At 47.8% G+C, this 20,126-nt stretch overlaps 1 protein-coding gene across 1 annotated transcript in view; it reads right to left on the bottom strand.

Moving 5' to 3' along the window:
- Positions 1-20,126, bottom strand: part of F5 (coagulation factor V) — a 582,702-nt gene that overhangs the window by 30,459 nt on the left and 532,117 nt on the right. The gene's annotated exons all lie outside the window — the stretch shown is intronic.

The raw sequence follows: 20,126 nt of genomic DNA, 5'->3' as shown, positions 1-20,126 counted from the left end.
TAGCAATTTGACCCAGCTAATGAAACCCGGGCCAAACCCAAATTTCGCCAGCATCGCCCAGATGTATGGCCATTCAAGCGTATCAAACGCCATGGTGGCGTCCAAGGACGCCAAGATGGCCGGCTCCCGCACAAATGGGACACGCGCGAGCACCCCGTGTAAGCGCCGCAGATTGAGCGCCGTGTTGCGGTGCGGTATAAAGCCAGATTGGTCTTGGTGGACCAAATCGCCCACCACGCCAATCAACCGGTTGGCCAACACCTTGGCGAGGATTTTGGGCTCCGCGTTCAAGAGCGAAATCGGCCTATAGGATGTGACCCGTTCACGGGGCTTCCCCTCCTTGTGGATCACCACAATTGTGGCCAGACGCTGGTCCGGCGGGAGGGAACCCTGCGAGTGGGCCGCCAGGAACATCGCGCGCAGGTGGGGCGCCAACACATCCGGGCGTAGCTTGTATAGCTCGATGGGAATACCATTGGGGCCCATGGCCTTGCCGGATGCAACCGAGCGAATAGCCAAGGCAATTTCGTCCGAGGTGGGAGGGGCGTCCAGCGAATCCCTGTCCTCCACCGTAAGGGAGGGCAGAGCGATGTCCCGAAGCAGGGCATGGGAATCTTCCTCCGAGCAGGGGGAAACCGGGGAGTAAACTTCGCGGAAATAATCCGCGAAGCAGGAGACAATGGCTTCCGGCTCAGTGACACATGCACCATCCACACTCTCAATCAAAGGCACCACGCGGCTCGCTCTCTCCCTCTTATCCAACCACGCAATCAATTTGCCAGCCTTATCACCCACATCATACAATCGCCCCTGCTGCTCTCTACTGAGGCCCCTGGCCGCCTCCGTGACGAGGGCGCGATAGGCCGCCTGCTTTAGGTGTAGGACATGCAACTTGGCGTCTGTTACCCCGCTCCCCAGGTCACCCTCCAGTTCTGCAATCTCGGCCTCTACCCGGGTCACCTCCTCCCGCTCGCGCCGCCGGGCATGGGAGATAAAGGAGAGGGCCTCCCCTCTAAGAACTACCTTAAAAGCCTCCCACAGGGAGATGGCCGAGGGGACCGACCCCACATTCTCGTCGAAATATCGCTGTAAGGATTTAATCAAATCGGCACGAATGGTGGGGTCGCGCAAATACCATGCATTGATTGGGGCCACCCTGCCATCCCCCCTCGGGAAGACATCGAAATGCAACAACAATGGGGAGTGGTCTGAGATACCCCGCGCCAGATGGCGCACCTCCCCCACCCTCCCTGCATGGGCCGCCGGGACAAGGAGGTAATCAAGCCGCGAGAGGCTACCATGGGCACCCGAGTGGAAGGTGTACTGTCGCAGTGCAGGATGCTTTAATCGCCAACAATCCACCAGGCCCAGCGTGTCCAAAAGGCCGGGCAGCCACGCCTGTGCCCGGGGGAGGTCCCTAGGGGGATGGCGATCCATAGACCCAGAGGCTACCGCATTAAAGTCCCCTCCAACCACCAGCAGGCCACTCGGAAGGTCCAGAAGGAGGCGCCCCAGGTCCGCAAATGTGGTGGCTTGTAACCCAGGCGGGACGTACACTGATATAAAGATAAACACTCTACCCTCCATTCTTCCCACCAGAACCGTGTAGCGTCCCCTCTCATCATGGCGCACCTCATCAATCTCCAACGGGAGCGAGTTCTTAATCATAATACCCACCCCCCGCGAGCCCGAGGTGAAGCCGGAATGGGCCGCCAAACGATATCCCCGCCGATTCATTGCATGAAAGGAGTTACCTATAAGGTGCGTCTCCTGCAGGAAGACTACATCTGGTGAAATACGTTTTAAGTACTGCAGGACCACACCACGCTTAATCCTATCCCCCAGGCCGTTAACATTCCATGACAACACAGTCAAATCCCTACCCCCCATCATACGTCGAAACAATCGGTCGTCCCCCATCGAGCATCCTAAAAACAACAACACAGTAGCCGGTTTGCCTTGCGGTGCTAACAAACAACACACCCCCCCCACCCCCCGGTCCCAACAGAACTCCCCCCTCCCTGCACCCCTGCATGAGCCCAGACAGCCCCCCCAAAGTGCAGTGTGCCTGTCGCCCCATAGCTAAATACTAACTAGTCCCCCAGAGGAGGAGGGAAGCCCCCAACAGACCCCGCACGACCTCCATAGGAGGGGAACATACGCAATCAATAAATGGTGAAGGAACAACGTCCAGAGCAAGGCCTATTCAGTCACCCCTCAATTCTGATCCGGCGGGCCCTCCTCGCCAGCCGCGCCCCCCCCGCCCCCCCGGCCCCGATCTCCAGGCAAAGTGTCCAGCCAGTCCCCAGCCGCCTCGAGCCGGTCGAAGAAGTGCGTGCGACCATCCACCTGTACCCTCAGCTTAGCTGGAAAGAGCATTGAGTACTTGAGGTTCAGGTCCCTTAGGCGACGTTTAACACCAAGAAAGCTCTGTCGCTGCTTCTGGACCGCCGGAGTAAAGTCTGGGTAGAAATGTACCTCCATGTTGTCAAGCTTGACCGGTCCCTGTTGCCTGGAGGTCTGGAGGATAGCATCTCTGTCCCGAAAATTAAAGATCCGGGCAATGAGAGGCCGCGGCGGGGCACCAGTCTTAGGTCTGCCCCCGGGGACCCGGTGAGCACGCTCCACCGCAAAAAGCTTACTCAGCCCCCGGGGCTGGAGATGGGTCAGGATCAACTCTTCCACGAAAAGATCCGCCGCCTCCGCCTCACGTCCCTCCGGCACCCCAACAATACGGACATTATTTCTCCGGGCCCGACCCTCGGAATCCTCCAGTCGCCGGTCCATCAGGGCGCTCGCCTGTCCAAGCCGGCGCACCTCCTTCTGGAGGGCCACCACGTCTGTCGTGAGGCTCGTTGTGGTGTGGGCCAGGGAGTCGACTCGGTCGTTTGTTTTGGACAAGTCTGCCCTCACAAGGCTCACATCCACCAGGACCGAGTCTATTTTCTGCGCTAAGGTATCGAAACGCTGGTCCACCGAGGCCTTCATCTCTGCGATGGCGCCCATGACGTCCCGGAGGGTCAGATCCACCGGATGAGCAGATGCCTCCGTCGGGCCCACCGGGGATGCACGCGATGTCTCCGGAGAACCCTTCTGGAGCGTGTAGCGGTCCATACTGTTAGCCTGGTGCGCCGTGCCACGGCGGGTCGTCTTCACCTTCGCCCGGTCGCCATCTTGTTTGGTGGACATGCTGGCTCTTCCACCGTCGTGTCAAGCTCCCCGAGCGGGCCGCTATACCAAGTCACGGGTGCCGGGGGGGGGCGGGGGCGACCACCGAAACGCGGGTCAACCCACCGCCGGCGGGTCAGCCGGGCTCCTGGACAAGGCCACACCACCGCACCCCGCTCCGCCGCCCGACCCCGCTTGAGAGCAAGGAGGGCGCAAAAGCGAAAGCGAAAGTGCGGGGTACGCGAGTCGCCCAGCCCCGCTCGCCGCTGTTATTCACTTTGTCCCCGGATCGCCCCACTACTCCAATCCGGGGGGCCGGCGAGGAGAAGGCCGCAACCTTCGATCGATGCTCCCACCGGTGTTCGGGGTCCGATTCGAACCCAAAAAACGGGTGGCGCCTCAGCTCGGGTTCCCCGACACAGTCCCCTCAACAAGGACAGGATATCGCCAGGATTAATTCAGGAGGTCGCGGAGGTCCTCGGGAGCCTCGCACCTACGCGGCCATCTTGGTTGCGCGCTAGGCTCCTCCCTCGGTAAGGTACTTTTCACGTTCTTTTTCTAACTCAGTGCTGGATACTTAGATTCAGCACTGGGACATTTCCTGGAAACAGGTAACAAATTACGTTTAGGTTATTCGCATGATTTTTAAAGAATATTTTCATTTTTCAAAACTCCAGACTTAAAAACTTTTTGGAGCAGTACATGGAAATGAATAGGCTTTTACAGTATATTGCCGGTAAGGTACTTTTCATGTTCTTTTTCTAACTCGGGGCTGGATACTTAGATTCAGCACTGGGACATTTCCTGCAAACAGGTGAGTAAACACGTTTTGGTTATTTGTGCGATTTTTAAGGAATATTTTTAGATTTCAAAACTCCATACTTAGAAACTTTTTTGAGAAAAAGTGTCAATGTTATCCTATGGAGGGAAAACAGGTTAACGGTTCTCAGGTAAGCAATCGACTGTGGGAGTTAAGTTTCTGGGGTTAGACTCAGGGGTCTCCCAGGGTCAGTGATGCACTGTTGTTGCACCCTCAGCGGCACTAGGGCGGCCAGGTGCAGAGTGTTGAGGCCCATGTTATCCAATGGGGGGTAGGGGGCCTCCGGTTGGCGGCTGCTGGCAAGCTGGCCACTGGGTTGTGGGAGCAAAGCTCCTAGGGTTAAGCTCAGGGCAAGTTTGGGACCAAAGTAGTACCAAAGGTGCACCCTCAGCGGCGCTAGGGCGGCCGGGTGCAGGGTGCTGTTTGGAGGTCGGGTGCCCTGTTGTTTTCAATGGAGAACCTCCGGGACAAAGAAACACCGCAGGCTCGGGGACGAGGATCTTCCAGGTGCGACCCCCACTTCGAGGGGTAAGTTGGGATGTCGTGGGTTGGTTAGGCACTGTTGGTTTGGGCACACAAGGCCGTGGGGCGTCGGGTGCAGGGGTGCCTTTTGACGTCGGATTTTCTTCCCTGCTCTGGTCGCGGTAGGGGGGGTCCTCTGGATTGAGGCTTCAGGCGTTGTCTGGAGCCTTGAGGCAGGTCAGGGGTCTCCAGATCTCGGGTCAGGATCGCCAGGGGGACCTCCTCGTGGTGTTTTTCCACCCGAGCTCGAGCCGGGTTCGGCGGGTGCAGACTGGGCAGGATTTGTGGTCTCTGGCTGGCACCAGAAGCTGCAGTTTAAACATGTCTGGTGTTCATGGGAGAAACAGTCTGGAAAGTGAAGGTAGGCAGGTCCTCCGGGGTTTGTGATGTTTCTGGCTGCTGGACATGCCGAGATTTCGCAGGAGCAGGTTCGAGGGGAGACAGGCCTGTAGGGCTGGGGCCAAGTCAGTGGGTGTCGTCCTCTTGTTAGCTCTGCACGGCTCTTCGTCCTTCTTCTTCTTTTCTTCTTGTAGGTAGGCTGGATCTGCCTTCTTGGTTCAGGGCTGCCCATTAAATACTGTATTTAGGGGGAGTTTTAGGGGTCTTGAGGTGAGTAGCCAATGGGTTACTGACCTTAGGGTGACTACACCCTTGTAGTGCTCACCCAACGTGGGGAGTGAGCACAATCCCTAGTCCTGATTGGGGAGTGCCTGCCATCACTAGAGAGTGGGCTTCACCTCGCCTCCCCCACCTGAGGGGTGGAGTTGGCAGAGATGGGCACACCTCCTGGACTGGCTAGTTTTTCCCACCCGTCTTCCCGCCGAAAGGGAGGGGAGACTGGAAGGGGGCCTGCTCCTGATAGCATTAGAGGCTGGGGGTCGCATTACAAAGTCTGCCAGGCCTTTGAAGCTCTCCTGCCACAAATGGCTCTTTCTGGCCTCGGAGAGGTGTGAACACCTCCGCCTAGGAAAGGCTTTGTTTCTGGGCTCAGGGAGCGTAGGCTCCCTCCCTAGGGGTCCAGAAACATGTCTCGTGATGGCAGGCTGGTGTGTACCAGTCAGGAAACCCACCAGAGGCTGGTCGTCTTTCAGGGGGCATCTCTGAGATGCCCTCAGTGTGCATTGTTCATTAAATCCCACACTGGCATCAGTGTGGGTTTAATGGGCTGAGAAGTTTGATACCAAACTTCTCAGTTTTCAGTGTAGCCATTATGGTGCTGTGGAGTTCGTAATGACAAGCTCCCAGCACCATATACTCTTAATGGCAGCACTGCACTTACAATGCCTAAGAATGGGCTTAGACACTGTAGGGGTACAGGGCTCATGCACCTGTACCCTCATCACTGGCATAGGGCACCCAGCTAGAAGTGGGGACTGATCTATGCCAGGGCAATGGGTTGTAGGCATGGCACACAGGGATGTGTGCCATGTCGACTCTTTACTTTGTTCTGCACCAAAACACGCAGCCTGCAAAGGCAGTATGTGTGTGTAAAGGTACAGGGCCTCTAATGGTGGCACAATAAGTGCTGCAGCCCTTAGAGGTTTTCCCTGGTCACAGTGCCCTGGGTACCTGTGGTACCATTTGCCAGGGGCTGACCTGTGGCCAGAGATGCCAATTGGGATAGTTTTGGGGAAAGAACACAGGCAATGGAAACCTGATTGGCAGGGACCCAAGGCACACCAAGAATAAGCTACTAAACAGTGAGAGCAGAGCACTCCTAGTTTACTCCTTAACCCTTAGGTTCAATCTAAATGATATAGGTGCTGCAGCGCAATGCCTGCTGTCTATCAGGCATAAAGAACCAAGAATAAGAGCATCAGTAGTCTGGCAAAAAGTGTGGGGGGGTAACTGCAACAGTAACCCACTTTCGTGCAGCAATCACCTCCTCAGTAAGGAAGTGTTAGAAATTGGATTTATGGTTGGCAGAGGTATGCACCCTGTCCAAGCAGGAGGCACAATCCAAGTCAGGGTAAGTCACAAATTCACCCTAAATTAACCTGTGCCCACCCCATAGTAGCTTGGCACACCGCAGTCAGGCTTAACTTAAAAGGCAATGTGTAAAGGATTTGTGCAGCAATTCAAACAGTAAAACTCTGAAAACACAACACAACAAGATACCACACCTAGTTAGAAAAATAGTCTGAATTCAATTAACAAAACAAGACCCATAAGTAGAACCGGAATTATGATTTTTTAAAGAATAAACTGAAATGTAGTGCTTAAAAGCAGAAAGTGCCAACCGGGACTACCTAGTTGTGCTAGACTGGGTCAAATCCAAAGGTTCAGGCCGAGTGCGATGAAGTATGGGTCGGTCACAGGGACAAGCCTTGGCCTGTTGAAAAGTACCTTGTTTGCATTGACGCCGAGATGCGAGGAGCAAAGGAGGTGATACAACATCAATGATCCACTGAATGCAGATGATGTGTTGGCTCCGAGCCAGGCAAAGTTGAAGATGCATCAGAAATGGAGTTGCTGTGCCGAGCAGACAGCGATGCGTCGTGATTCATCCTTGGAATGGCAGCGATGCGTCCGCAATTGAAGGATGTGCTGGTTCTAAGTCCTTTGAGTCAGGGATGATGCGTGGATTCGGCTGGAACAGCACTTCAGATCAACTTCCAAGAGTCCAGGACTGGGATGGCACCACTTGGCAGGGCAGACTCACAAATGGCAGAGTCCAGGTGCTGTGGTTGTTGGTCCAGTGTCTTCCCAATTGGAAATTACACTTATAAAATGAAATGAGGTAATCCCAATGTTATCCTATGAGAGAGATAGGCCTAGCAGTAGCGAAAAATGAACTTAAGAGTTTTTCACTACTGAACATGTAAAACTTAAAAGTACATTTAAAATACACTGCACCCTGCCCTTGGGCTGTCCAGGGCCTATATTAGCTGTGACTTATATGTATTAAAAATAAGTTTTGGGCCTAGCACGAGGTTTAATTTGCCAGGTCGACATGGCAATTTAAAACTACACACAAGGCTCTGCAAAGCAGGCCTGAGACATGTTTACAGAGGGACTTAAGTGGGTGGCACAATCAATGCTGCAGGTCCACTAGTGGCATATAATTTACATGCCCTGGGCACATTTAGTGCACTTTACTCAGGACCTATAAGTAAATTAAATGTGCCAACTGAGGATAAGCCAATGTCACCATGTTTTAAGCAATTTAAGCTGTGGACCATTGCACTTTAACACTGGTTAGCAGTTGTAAAGTGCCCACAGTCCTATAGCCAACGAAAACAAATTCAGCATAACAGGGAGGAGGAAGGCAAAACATTTGGGGCGAACCTGCAGAAAGGGCCAATTTCAATAACAATCATGATATTCGTAAAGAGTGGGAGGATCCACATGCACAAAAGGAGTTTTTTAATTTATAGCTAGTTGTCTTATACTATCACATTGGCATAATATGGAAACACTCCAAAAAACGAGGCAGTGGCCAGAGCAACTTTTTTTTATATACAATTAAGAATATTTATGTTGACCAAGCAAGATATTGCTTACCGACAAATAACAAAGCCAGTCTCTTATATCAATCTTCTAATGCAGAGGTCATTCTTTCGCTAAAGCAGGCGAGAAATCCTACCAATCCCTTTATCTAGTTAAATGTTTTCATCCAATCAAATCTTTAATGAAACCTTGATAGTGCATGGCAGGGTTCCATTTGAGCTAAAAATGGCTACTGTGATACCATTTTTAAAAAATCCTTGAGATCCTATTTATTCACATCGGAAATATTTATTAACTTATTTTTATGTTTTTCTACTCATTTTATGTTTTAAAATCAAAGTATGTGACTGTGACAAGTACATGCAATGATTTTAATTATTTGTGTTTGAATAAAGTTGCCTTGAGGCCATCAGGAACTAATCATCTCATTTCCAACCATCCATTTCATTCCGAAACTGTTGTAGAGTGTTATTATCAATCAGATCCAATCCCATATTAAGACCATTGGACTATTGGACGCTTCAGAGGCTATTGTTTGTTCAAAAAGAGCGACCAAATTGGCTCTTATAAAGATTCTGAATGATATTCGACTTCTGGTTTACAAATCTGGTATCTGTAGTCCGATCCTTCTGAACTACTGTGCTGTTTGACACAGAAAATTCACGAAATACTTATTTCCAGATTGGAAGTACTCCATATTTTTGGCACTATCCTTCATTGGATTAAATCAATTTTGTCCAACAGCACCCAATGCATTTTACTAACTCTTTTCCTTGCAAGGTCATCTTTAACAAGTGCTCATGCAGGAATCTGACCATTTAATTTTTAAGGTCAAACCATGCTCTTTGCCTGGACTGATTTATTTGTTGGAAATTCTTATCCACCTTCCACTCTGGCCATTCTCTTGCTCAGTCTTTCAGCCCTTTATCAGTGTCTTTTTTTGAATTTCCTTTACTTAAATCTGGACAGTAATTGAATTCCAAATCCTGTGGGCACAGAGGCTGCCGTCTCCTCCTCTTGCAAATATCTTAATCATTCGAAAAAGCTTCTCACAACTCTTTTTTTGGACAAACCATCAAAACTATAAGATACCATCTCTTTGGTACTCTCAGAGTTTTACAGCCTGCTTGAATTCTGTGGCCAGCATGGTGATCAGCCCATTAAGAGCTCCAGTACTGCACAATTGTAGCGGTCTCCTGGTGAAGAAAAGCACCATCTATTTTTAAGTTTCTCTCTATAGTGTAGTGAGCCATTCCTGTGTAGGTCCTATAAAATGCTTGCTTTGTATACAAAATCCACTCTGGTCAAGATCCTGTGCTGTTGGAGTAGCAGCATAATTGGGCACTACTCCATTGTCTTGGTACATAATTAGTGAAATGACTAATCTATACAGTTTAGAAATATGGACTGTTTATTGTTCCTTTTAGGAAAAGATGAAAACGTTTTTCCTATAACACATCATCTTCACATAAATTAGTGCCAAGAGACCTCAGCGAGTACATTGTCCTTAACAATGACCTAGCATTACTTAAATCATTCTCTACTTATGACCTTGTACAAATTATAAACCCACTCTAAAATGTATCAGGTGGTCTCAAAATTGTATGTCATGCAGCCCCTTCAGGGAGTATGGTCAGTGAAAATGGGAACTGGTTTTGACACCTATGGCATCATGTCTAGTGTTGGTTTGTTCTTGAAATGAAACACAATTAGGGGTAAGAGAAGAGCAAAACATGGAACATGCATAAGGCTTAATACCAATGTTCAGAGCAGCTATCTCACGTGACCAACTGCAAGCAGATACTAAGATAACATATACTCAAGTGATGGAGAAACCCCAACCTACCACAGTTTTTTAAAATATCAAACACTGTCTGCAGAAGGATGGATCCTGCAAGGGTAAGGAGTAATCCTGCTCTTGTTGAATCCTGCTGATTACATTATGTGGAAAAGATGACCAGTGAAAGAATACTATCATCCACTTTTCTCAGCTCATTCATTCATGTAAAGCGCATCTCCATGTTCACTGTTTTCCCTCCACAGCACTAACACCCTGTACATGTTAAGGTATGCACATTGGTGCAAACAAAAATACGGATTACAGTGTGATACCCAAAACACAGTATTCTAATATTCAGAAACCTGGTTTTGCACAAAGGAGAATGCCGGCATATCCACAGCTATCATTGTGCTGAGTTTGGCATGTATTTTCAGTTTGCCAAGACTTATTTGGTATTTCATATTTGTAGCAGTGGACTGTGGATAGGGATATGTCTGACTGATATTTAGTATTAGTTCTAAGTGGATAGGGGATCAAAGCAAATCAGTGTCTCACTTCTTGGCAAGATCACATTTCTATCCATCTTTCATCTTTTTTAACTATTTATTTGGTTTTTAAGTCCTCATTGTGGAATGCTATTGATGAAATAGTCCTGAATGTAGCGATCAGAGTAGTTGGGCTTCCCCAGTTATAAAAGTGCTTCAAAATCTGTTGGTGAAGCAGTATCTGGAATTACTACTATCTTTATTGTTTTGGTATTTGCAATAAACTTAGAACATTTGTTCACAAAATGCTAATGTATACATGTTCAATTCACACTTTTATTTATTTAGTCTAATTGTGTGGGCATTGCATACCAGTTACACGGTACACTCAAGTTCATTGCCTGTTTAGTGGAAGGTTTTGGTAATCTGCTGAATGATATTATGAATATTATGTTGTTGGCACTTTCTAAAGTGAATACAGTGAGTGTGGAAATTAAGCTATAGTGAGGATCATTAGAGAAAGTGAGGAGTCTAGCAAAGTCTAAAGGGAAATATGGTTTATCAGTGTCCATGTAATATTGGGTTTACAACTAAAAATTATGACATTATTTTACAGACTTTGGGTCCTCATAAATAATTTGCACCCACCCAAACAGGCATATGATTTGTTAGACAAAAGGCTGTGAAAGCTCCCCTAGAAAAGAAGGCATCTTTCTAAGTACTCTAGTACCCAGCCAAAGGTTTCCTTGCAGATGACAGTGTAAGCAATTGTAAGTGCCCATGCCAAAAATAATTAATAATATTAGAATAGGCCTAGCATTGTGGAGGATGTAATAATAAGCCATGATTCAGGACTGAACATGCATTGATATTATTCTTCATTAGAATTCAGCTTGAAAAAGACTTATAATGCAATACAGAAGGTGAAATGAGAAACATGTTCAGTTTCATGTTGCATGACAGCTTTTCTGTTCAGCTGCACGTATGAGTCTTTTATGTCAACATAGGTACGTATTGTGTTTCATCTGTTGTTTTAGAATAAGTATATTGAATATTACACATTTTTCAAAACAAGGTAGTACAGCAGTAATTGCTCCTAGAGTGGGGGCTGCAAGGTGATAATTGACACTTCAATACATTGCAATGAAAAGCGATCACTGGTGAACAAGAGTTTTTCTGAGAGCAGGAAAATTATGCTTCGTCTCGTAAGAGGGTGGCAATAGGAAAGCGGAGATTAGTGGAACTGTCGGTCCAACAAGTGGGAAGAGTGGAAGAGATTTGGAGGCGGTGGCAGGCTGGTCTACAGGTTGTGGCAGTGTCAAGGTGTCTGTAGACGGGTTTCTACAGGGGAGATGACAATTCTGCAAGGTGTCTGGTTGTTAAATCTTTTACTCAGGTGTGACGGGGTGGACCGGCATAGCATGCATTTGAAGAAAGGGGGGCGACAGGTATGTCGAGGGAGAGGGAAAAGTCACGTATAGGTGTATGAGAGAGCCAATGAGGGCCTAGACGGGTCCGGTAATGCTTCTAGGGGAAGCTCATCATTTTGCTTAAGCCGTAGGAATTGGGTGAGAAGAGTGTCTCATTCTTGAGAGATTGGGTGTTTGCGGAGGTGTCAGACCTCTTCATAACGCAGGGCACCTTCTTCAGCTTTCTCTAATTTTGCATCGCCCCTTGCCATGCCGCCAGTGGTGGTGCTGAAGAGGCACTCCATTGAAGGGTAAGTGCCTTCTTAGCTAGTAAAAGTGCTATGCCTGCAAAGCCCGTCCTCACTTTGCCACTTTTCCTACATTTAAAGATGCTTAAGGCACAACATATGGCGTAGACTTGCATCCGCTGAGCAGCACCTGGGGCAATGAAGGTCTGCTGCAGGGAAATAGTGATTGAGTTGTGTTTGAGTCAAATAGGCTCGAAGAAGGACAGAGACTTTCATACTGTTAAAGCGGACATTGCGAGAGACTTGCTGGGGGAATTCCAGGGCCAATCTGTGTCATTCAGCGCCCTCCCGAAGTCGTCTTCCCATTTGCCCAGCAACGCTGACAAGGGAGTACTGGTGAGTCAGTGTTGGGGCATAAACACTGCCTATAAGGATGCACGAGCCAGCGAGTCAGCTCTCAATCACCACATATTGCCCCTCCCTGTCTATTACTATGTCAAGAACCTGGAAAGGGACCCACAGCTTGATCCAGATCTTGGGCCCCTGTGCGCATGCGAAGTATGTGGTGGTGTACACTGATCTCCTCCACCTTTTATGTAAGCACTGCAGCTCCCCAGCTGTGGTGTGTGTTTCCTGGAGGAATATTATGTGTGCATGTGGTTGCTTTATGTAGGAGTATGCAGAGTAACATTTCCTCGCTGTTTGCATACCATGGACATTCAGGGTGAGGAATCTGGTGTTATTGGGTGGGGCCATAATGGGCGTAGTGATGGAGAATTGTACCTGGAGAAGTAGAACCTCTGAGGGTCCCCTTTGCATGCCATTGTTGTGTCAGTTTACCTGTGGGTGAGATGGGGTGCCTGCCTATCTGGCCGAATCATGTGGGGAGAAATTGCGGAAAGGTGTAAACAAGTAGAAACAACACCTCACAGGGTTCAAGAGTGATATAGCCCGGTTTGCCAACATCTGAGGTGTACCGGGCTCGGCTGCGAAAGAAAATGTTGATTAGCCCAGCAAAGTCTCTGCTCTGGTGGTCTGTGAGGTCATAGCCTCACAGGTTTTGAGCGAGGAACTGGCAGATGTTGTGGTGTATGAGTGGAAACAGGTGTGTTGATCGCTTGTGTCTAAACATTGGGGAGGTAGACTAAATGATAGTGTCTGCCGTTTGAAGAGTGACTAGCAACAGGGTCTGGGACCCCCTGTTTGGAGTCCTTTGACGAGGCAGAGTCTTCATCTGAGCAGAAGATTTGGGGCCACCTTCACCAGCTGAGATCGCAGTTTCGGTCCCCAGGATGGCCGCTGCTTTTAGAGCCCGTTGGCGATTTTCCGATATTTGTTTCAGGGCAGGGCACTTCAATGGTGGGGACTTCAAGGAGGGTCTTCGTCATGGACAATTCTGTTGTTTCTGCCCTGTTTGTGAGGAGCAAGGGGGTCCTGTTGCATCTGCAGCAAGGGAAGTAGCATGGTGCTCATCGGCCCAGTCCCATGCTTCTTTAGGACTGGTGAAGAAGAGGGATTCACCATCTGAGAGGATTTTGAGATGAGCCGAAAACAACAAGAAGTATTGTCTTCCGAGGCACCTTTTGACCTCCAGAAAGGAGATGCATTGTCATTGTACCGCTTGGGTGTAATTTGGGAACATCATGATGGTCTTGTCTCTGAGCTTTTAGGGTCCGGACATTTTTGCAGCTCTTAGGGTGGCATTACAATCCTTGAAGTGCAGGAACTTCACCAGCATGGGTCGCGGAGGGGTGCCCAGAGGAGGGAGTCGCACGCACCAGTACTCAATGATCCCTCTCCAGAGAACAGAAGGGTTTGAGGTTTGATGCAGAGACAAAGAACTTGAACCAGGTTTCCAGAAATGCCAGCCGACTCCCTCTGGCAGACTAGGATTTGTACGTTGCTCCTGCGAGATCGTCCTTCGGTGTCCTCCGACCTCTAGAGCTTCCGCACCCGATCATGAAGGTCTCAGAGAGCCTGTTGATTATCCATGGCTAGTGGGTTTAGAGAGGCCAATGTTTTTCCCCATCAGTGGCTCTACCTACAGGGTTTTGGTGGTCAGCACATAAAAAGCTCAACTCAGCCACAAGGGAGCTGAGTTTAGTCTCTTTAGATATCCAGGAACTCTCTATGGCAGCTAGCACTATGTACAGTTTATTAGTTTTGGTGCAGGAAGGTACTGAGTGTCTTGTGGCATCAGGGTGTCCGCTACCACAGTTGTCAGGTCGGTCACCATGTGTTTGTGGCGGAACTGCTGACCATAATCTACCCATGGTTGGACTTCGGGGGCTCCAGGTAGGAGCAGGTTCCTGAGCTGCAGTGAAGGGTTCTCCGTGGGTGTCCTCCTGGGGCAGCGGAAAAAGGAGAAAAGGAAACAGCACCACTCAGCCCCCTCTGGTAAGCGGCAAGTGGGAGGATGCACAGCGTCTTCTGGGACGGCCTACCCTCATTATGAGCATCGCCGAGCCGTTCTCCCTTTGGAACGCGCCACTCCCAGGGGCCTTGACGCGCGCCCATTGCGGGAGCCATCTGTCATGCCGTGCTCACATGTTAGCTGCAGCACTCCAATCTCAGCACCAATATAATCCAGGCCGGTTACCCAGCCTTGTGGGTCTGGTGGTTAGGCCCTGGTTGCAGAGTGTAGGCCGCCGCCAAGTCTGTGTGCAGGAGCTCCTAGGGCTCGCAGCATGGCAGCCAAGCGCAACTGTCAGGGGTAGCATATCATAGCGAGCTGCTGCATTCACCAGGCCGAGGAGTAGAATCAGGGCAGATGGCGGGGCCCATGGTATGGAGCTCTGACAGTGAGCGTCTGTCATCTTTGCCTGTTAAGCTATGCTGCTATAAAATGTTATACATAAAGTGAGGTTGCTTACTGGTAGGACAAAGCCCTGCTGTAGAAAGATTCTCAAATCACCTTTTTGGCAAATGACATACTAATGATCCCCTTTTTATTCATATTCAATTTTTTTTAAAGAAGAAAACTCAAATGTTCTTTTTTTTAAAACCATGATATAAAGCACAAGGAACCCCTTACCACTGTTGGAAATCCTATGACACAGACCGATCTAGGTTAAGAGATGTATACCATCAAAGCATCGCTGGGCATGTAAAACACCCTCCCTTATACCTTCATGCCTCGGTTCTGTGGTGCGGGTATGACAGTCATTAACTGTACATTTACTGCTGTGGCTTTCCACTGTCTTTAAGCCTATAGATGTTCAAATTTGACTTTTGTTTTTTAAACAATTTTTATTTGCAAATCAATCATTGCAGTAGTTACAGAGTATCAATGCATGGCAGTTCCATAGCAGCTCTCATAACCATGCAGCCGCAATTGCGATGTCAATCAATGTAAACTCACATTTGATTTTGATATTTGAGCTACTATGATAACATGGTTTTCTGCAGGTTTCCTTGTATTGAGATGACAACAACAAATATCAAAGTGCAGGTAATATCTTGGATTACTATGTCCCTCCTAATCACACACAATTTCCAAATAATGTTAATACAGTCTTGATTTCAATACATTTCTCCAAAAGTGAGACTCTTTGCACATTTTTAACTTCAAAGTTCTTTGCACATTTCTAAAATAAATGTTCCCTAAAATTGATTTAAGGTACATATCACTTAAACAGCCATGTAATTAACTTTGCTAGCAATTTCACTGGGAATCCCACCACAAGGTATCAGGCTTTTCACAGATCCTTGACATTTTGTGGATCACCTGGCACTGGCAAAAGGGACACTACTGTGTTTTGCATTTATCAGGATGCTCAGTATTTAGACTGAGATAGAAAGCTGGTGTCAAGCAATCTAGAAATAGCTTAAGGGACATGAACCCAGGTCTACTGCCTTTCATACAATGGGTCGCAGTAATAGTGAAACAGCCTAACATCATGATTTAGGATAAGTTGCTTGCCAATGACATCACTGATGGCACTTGCACTAAATCTGGCAGTTGTGTGTGACACTAATCCTCACTCTTTTGTGCAAAGGTGACCCTGCACTGTCTAGGTTATGATTTGTACTGAAGTTACACATTTAAGTACACATCTCTAGGTGAAGACAACAGCACAGGGGTCAGACATGTAAGATGAGCGTTTTATAGTACACTATATATGCATATTTCAGGTGAAATATCAGTTGACCCCTTGCTTGCAACTGCTTTTGCTTGGTCGTTATGATTTGAGGCAAAGACATATTAAGGTAATTTAGTAGACATTGGTTTGCACCAAAACCCATGGTCTCTCCAGGCTGGCTCCCTGTGCATACAATAACTGAGTAAGGTACATGAGCGCGAGGGGGGCACATTTACTATTATAAATCTAGTCTGACAAACATGGGGCAACAATATATTTGGGGGGATGAAGAGCAAATTTACTATCCTATCTCCATACTGACAAATAATAGGGAAAGTGAATTCTTTTGAGGGGTGGGGGGATGACGTTTACTATTGTAAGTCTAGTCTGATAAAAAATGAGGAAAGTATCTTGAGTGTGGGGTGGTCTTACTTTTCTAACTCTAGCATTACAAATACTGGGGAATGTGCATGTTGGGAATTGGGTTATTAGTTGTCTGGCTATCACAAGTAATAGGTCCACAATTGTCCTCACTGGGAACTCCCCATTGTAGCGCCTAACTCTCATAGGGTAGCGAAGTGGAGCAGTCCAATGCCTACTCAAGGGAGGTGGTGTGGGCTAGAAATTCCTAATCACTGGCATGTAACATTAACACTCAATAAATGATTGTCCAGTGAATAGTGTTTCTTTAGAAAAGAAGAAGTACATTTATTACACACACACCACTAAATACTATGCAATAATTGACAAATATATACATTGGCAGATGGAAAATACCGTATATGACATGTGTCCTAACCTAAAGAGGTCACACAAACATATCAAGCAAGTCTGTTGGTGTTGACAAGGTTTGAGAGAAATACACCACATGTTAAAATATTCATTGTGTACCTAAACATATATACTGTGAGCAGTAGTCATTGACATCATTTTGGGAACCAGTAAGCATTTAAAGTCCTTATGGTGAACCAATAAAGCATTTGAAATCATTATGGTGAATCAATAAAGTAGCTGAAATGAATAAACCTTGTGTCTGTGTGTTTTTTGCACATTTTATACCATCAAACTGCAATAATAAAAAGAACCCCTAGCGGGCGATTCAAAACATGTATTGCTTTTAACCAGCTTTAGGACTTAAAGATCGTGATGCATGTAACCATACACATAGCCCCTAGAGGGCGCAACACTCCAGGCTGTGGAGCAAAATCTCCAACCTCGAGGATGCTTGAAAATATACAGAAAATCCAGGGGTGGTGACGGTTTGGTAGTCCCCCCAACTTACGGTGGGAAATGCAGCATCCTTCTGAGTTTTTTGGTGGTAGCCCGGTGGTCCTGGGACTACCAAAAAGGAAGAAATAACACCAAAATGCAGGCAAAACGGTCTGGTTGCGCAGGGCATTGAGGCGCTCCTTCGAAGTTGTGCATATTGTAGTAGCGACTCTCCTGCTGAGCCGAGGAGAGCCGCAAAGGTTTTCTTTTGCTTTGTGCTTTTTTCCCAAAAGTGGCCCACGCCACGTTACTCCTGCTCAGGGTGCCTGATCCCACCAGGGCACCCGGCGTGCATCAACAAAATTAGAGAGCAGCTCGGTGAGCCCACTCCTGACTGCCATCGCAGACTCCCTGAGCAGCAGCACACTGAAGCTTCTCGTGGGGGAGCGCAATGATGTTCCCTTATCATCCTTCTTTGTTCTCCTGCATCGGGAGGCATCGAGGGTTGGGGATAGGGTCCTGTCCCCATAAGATAGAGATACGCCTCGGGATGGTGTCCCCAGGCTAAGAGAGGAAACAGGAGAGGGGGTCCCATGCACACCCCTCTCCCAGCACACTTTATTTTGTATCTTCTCTGCACCGGGCCCTGGCCCACCCCGGGGAAATTTACCGGATGTGCAGCGGAGCCCCACACTCTCTGTAGTAGAAAAGGCTATAACTTGTGCCCTGTTCTACCGATTTGGATGATCCTGGGCTTGCTTTACTCCTGATGGTGAGCTCTAGCCACCAGGAGTAGTTGCAATAACACTTCTTACCTCCAAAGCGGTGCAGTTCATCAAAGAGCTGGTCTTCCTGCTTCCCTGCACCAGATCTCCTCTTGATCTTTGTTTCTGGGTGCAGAAAAGTCCAGGGCTTTTCTCCAACTGGTCCTCAGGGAGTTTAAGGGGGCCAGCCTCACTGGCACTTGGAGAGACCAACTGGCCTTGGAGTCAACTGGGCAGAGTCTTTAGTCCTGATTGGGGGTCAGGGGGTTCCTCCTTCCAGTTCTCTATGGTTGTCCCAGGATCCAGCAGCGAAGCATGGAAAAGTCCACAGGCAAGAGAGAGCCTTTACCCTGTGTAAGAGTTTATAAAGGGGAGAGGAAGGTTCCAGAAGACAGGCGCCCCTGGCCAATACTAGGACGCCACATCACCACTCCACCCCTGTCCCAACAATCCTGCCCAGCATGCTGGGACAGTCAAAGTTAGTGTATCCAGGAGCCATTGGTCACATCAGATCCTGGGGTTTTAGTTCACCCCTCACTGATATCACTGCCAGTGACTTGCATACTAGAACTTAAAAGAGGGCCCCCCCTATGGGTTGGCTCCAGTTGACTGGGCCTCCTCCTTTGTTCAGTGGTCTTGGGCAGGCCCATCCGCTGTACACTGTGACAGCTGAATGATTGATGGAGATCATTACACCCCACCTCTTTCCTCCTCAGGAGCTGGGAGAAGTACTGCTAATTGCGCCTTTTGTGGGTGGCGACCTTTGCTCCTGCTGCTTGAGAAAATGTAATTAACTGGGCACAGCAGGGTGACACAAAGCCTGGACTCTGATCTTCAGCTGAGCCAGGGAAATATGAAAACTCCAAATGACCCATAAGATGTATAGCTATCATTTTGGAGGTTACATATTTGGTTTTCTCGCACAGGTTGCACTCCAATTCAAGACGGCAATGGTCTCTGTGGGCTAAGGAGAAGTGAAACTACACTTTAAGGCAGTTCCCTCCCTATGTGTATAATGGGGTGCCACTACAGTTAAAACAGTAAAGCACACTGTCTTTCCCTACCAGTGTACACTATCCTCATGAGGCCTATCCCATGTGAATAAGTAATCCGGCAGAGTCCCCATTGCTCCAGGCAACCTGTGCGTTGTTACCGGGCTGTGCATAACAGTAGTCTCCCACATGCAGCCCACACACACATGTACATGCGTGTGCCCACGTGTAACCTGTCAAGTGCCCTTAACCTATGCTGCATCGCCGCAGCATTATCTTAAAAGGCGGACACTGGTGGTAAACATGAGCAGTCCGTTTGCCATGTGATTACAGTGGGTGAGAAACCGGTAGTAAGGCTCACCCATAGTAAAAAGTCCAAAACCCAGGTGATCAGAAGAGCAAAAAATCCGGGCGTACTGCAGAGGCAAAATCCAGTACAACAGTGCATAAAAGGGGCGGTTTAAAAAAAACTGCTATGATACCCTAACTCTGATTCTTAATTTGTCTGTCTAGCAAATAGAGATGTTTAGTTAAAGGGCAACGTTTAATAATCAATACTACCCCTAAACATTTTCTTAATTCAACCATTGCTCAACTGCAACACTCAGATTATGGAAAACGTTCTACCTTTGCCCAAAATTTTCGATGCCTATCAATAGATACTGCCAATATTTGCAAGATGGTCACAGCCTTTCAAACAAAGTTTTATGACTTGTGTGCATTCTTGTTTCATAAGGCTAGGAAAATGCTCTATATATGAATAAATGAAAGTTTATCAAAACAGATAATGGTTCCTTTCATAACAGTAACACTTAAGTAATCAACTTGTAAACTTTCTTGTTAAAAGTTACTATAGTCCACAAAATGTTGTGGTGCTGTAGCAATGTATTCTCTGCTCAAGAACATTCCAGCAGAAACTGCAATAATTGGTGTATGCTGCACTTGATATGCAGACTTGCTGTGCACCGCCTGTGGGACAGTCCTAACTCAAACTAAATGCTCGATTCACAAAATGTATACCTGAAGTCTAGAAGTTTAATAATTCAATTCAACATGAGTTGTTTCCATCAAACTATTGCTTCAGATTCTTTTGTACACTGAGAACTTTTCTGCTCATGTCAAAATCCTTGAAACACTCCTTACTCCACTCCAATTCATTTCATGTAACTGAATTCCTCAATTTAGTACCCTAAATGA

The sequence above is a fragment of the Triturus cristatus genome, chromosome 8 (genome assembly GCF_964204655.1).
Source record: "Triturus cristatus chromosome 8, aTriCri1.1, whole genome shotgun sequence".
Lineage (NCBI taxonomy): Eukaryota > Metazoa > Chordata > Amphibia > Caudata > Salamandridae > Triturus > Triturus cristatus.
This window is presented reverse-complemented; position numbering and strand designations above follow the sequence as displayed.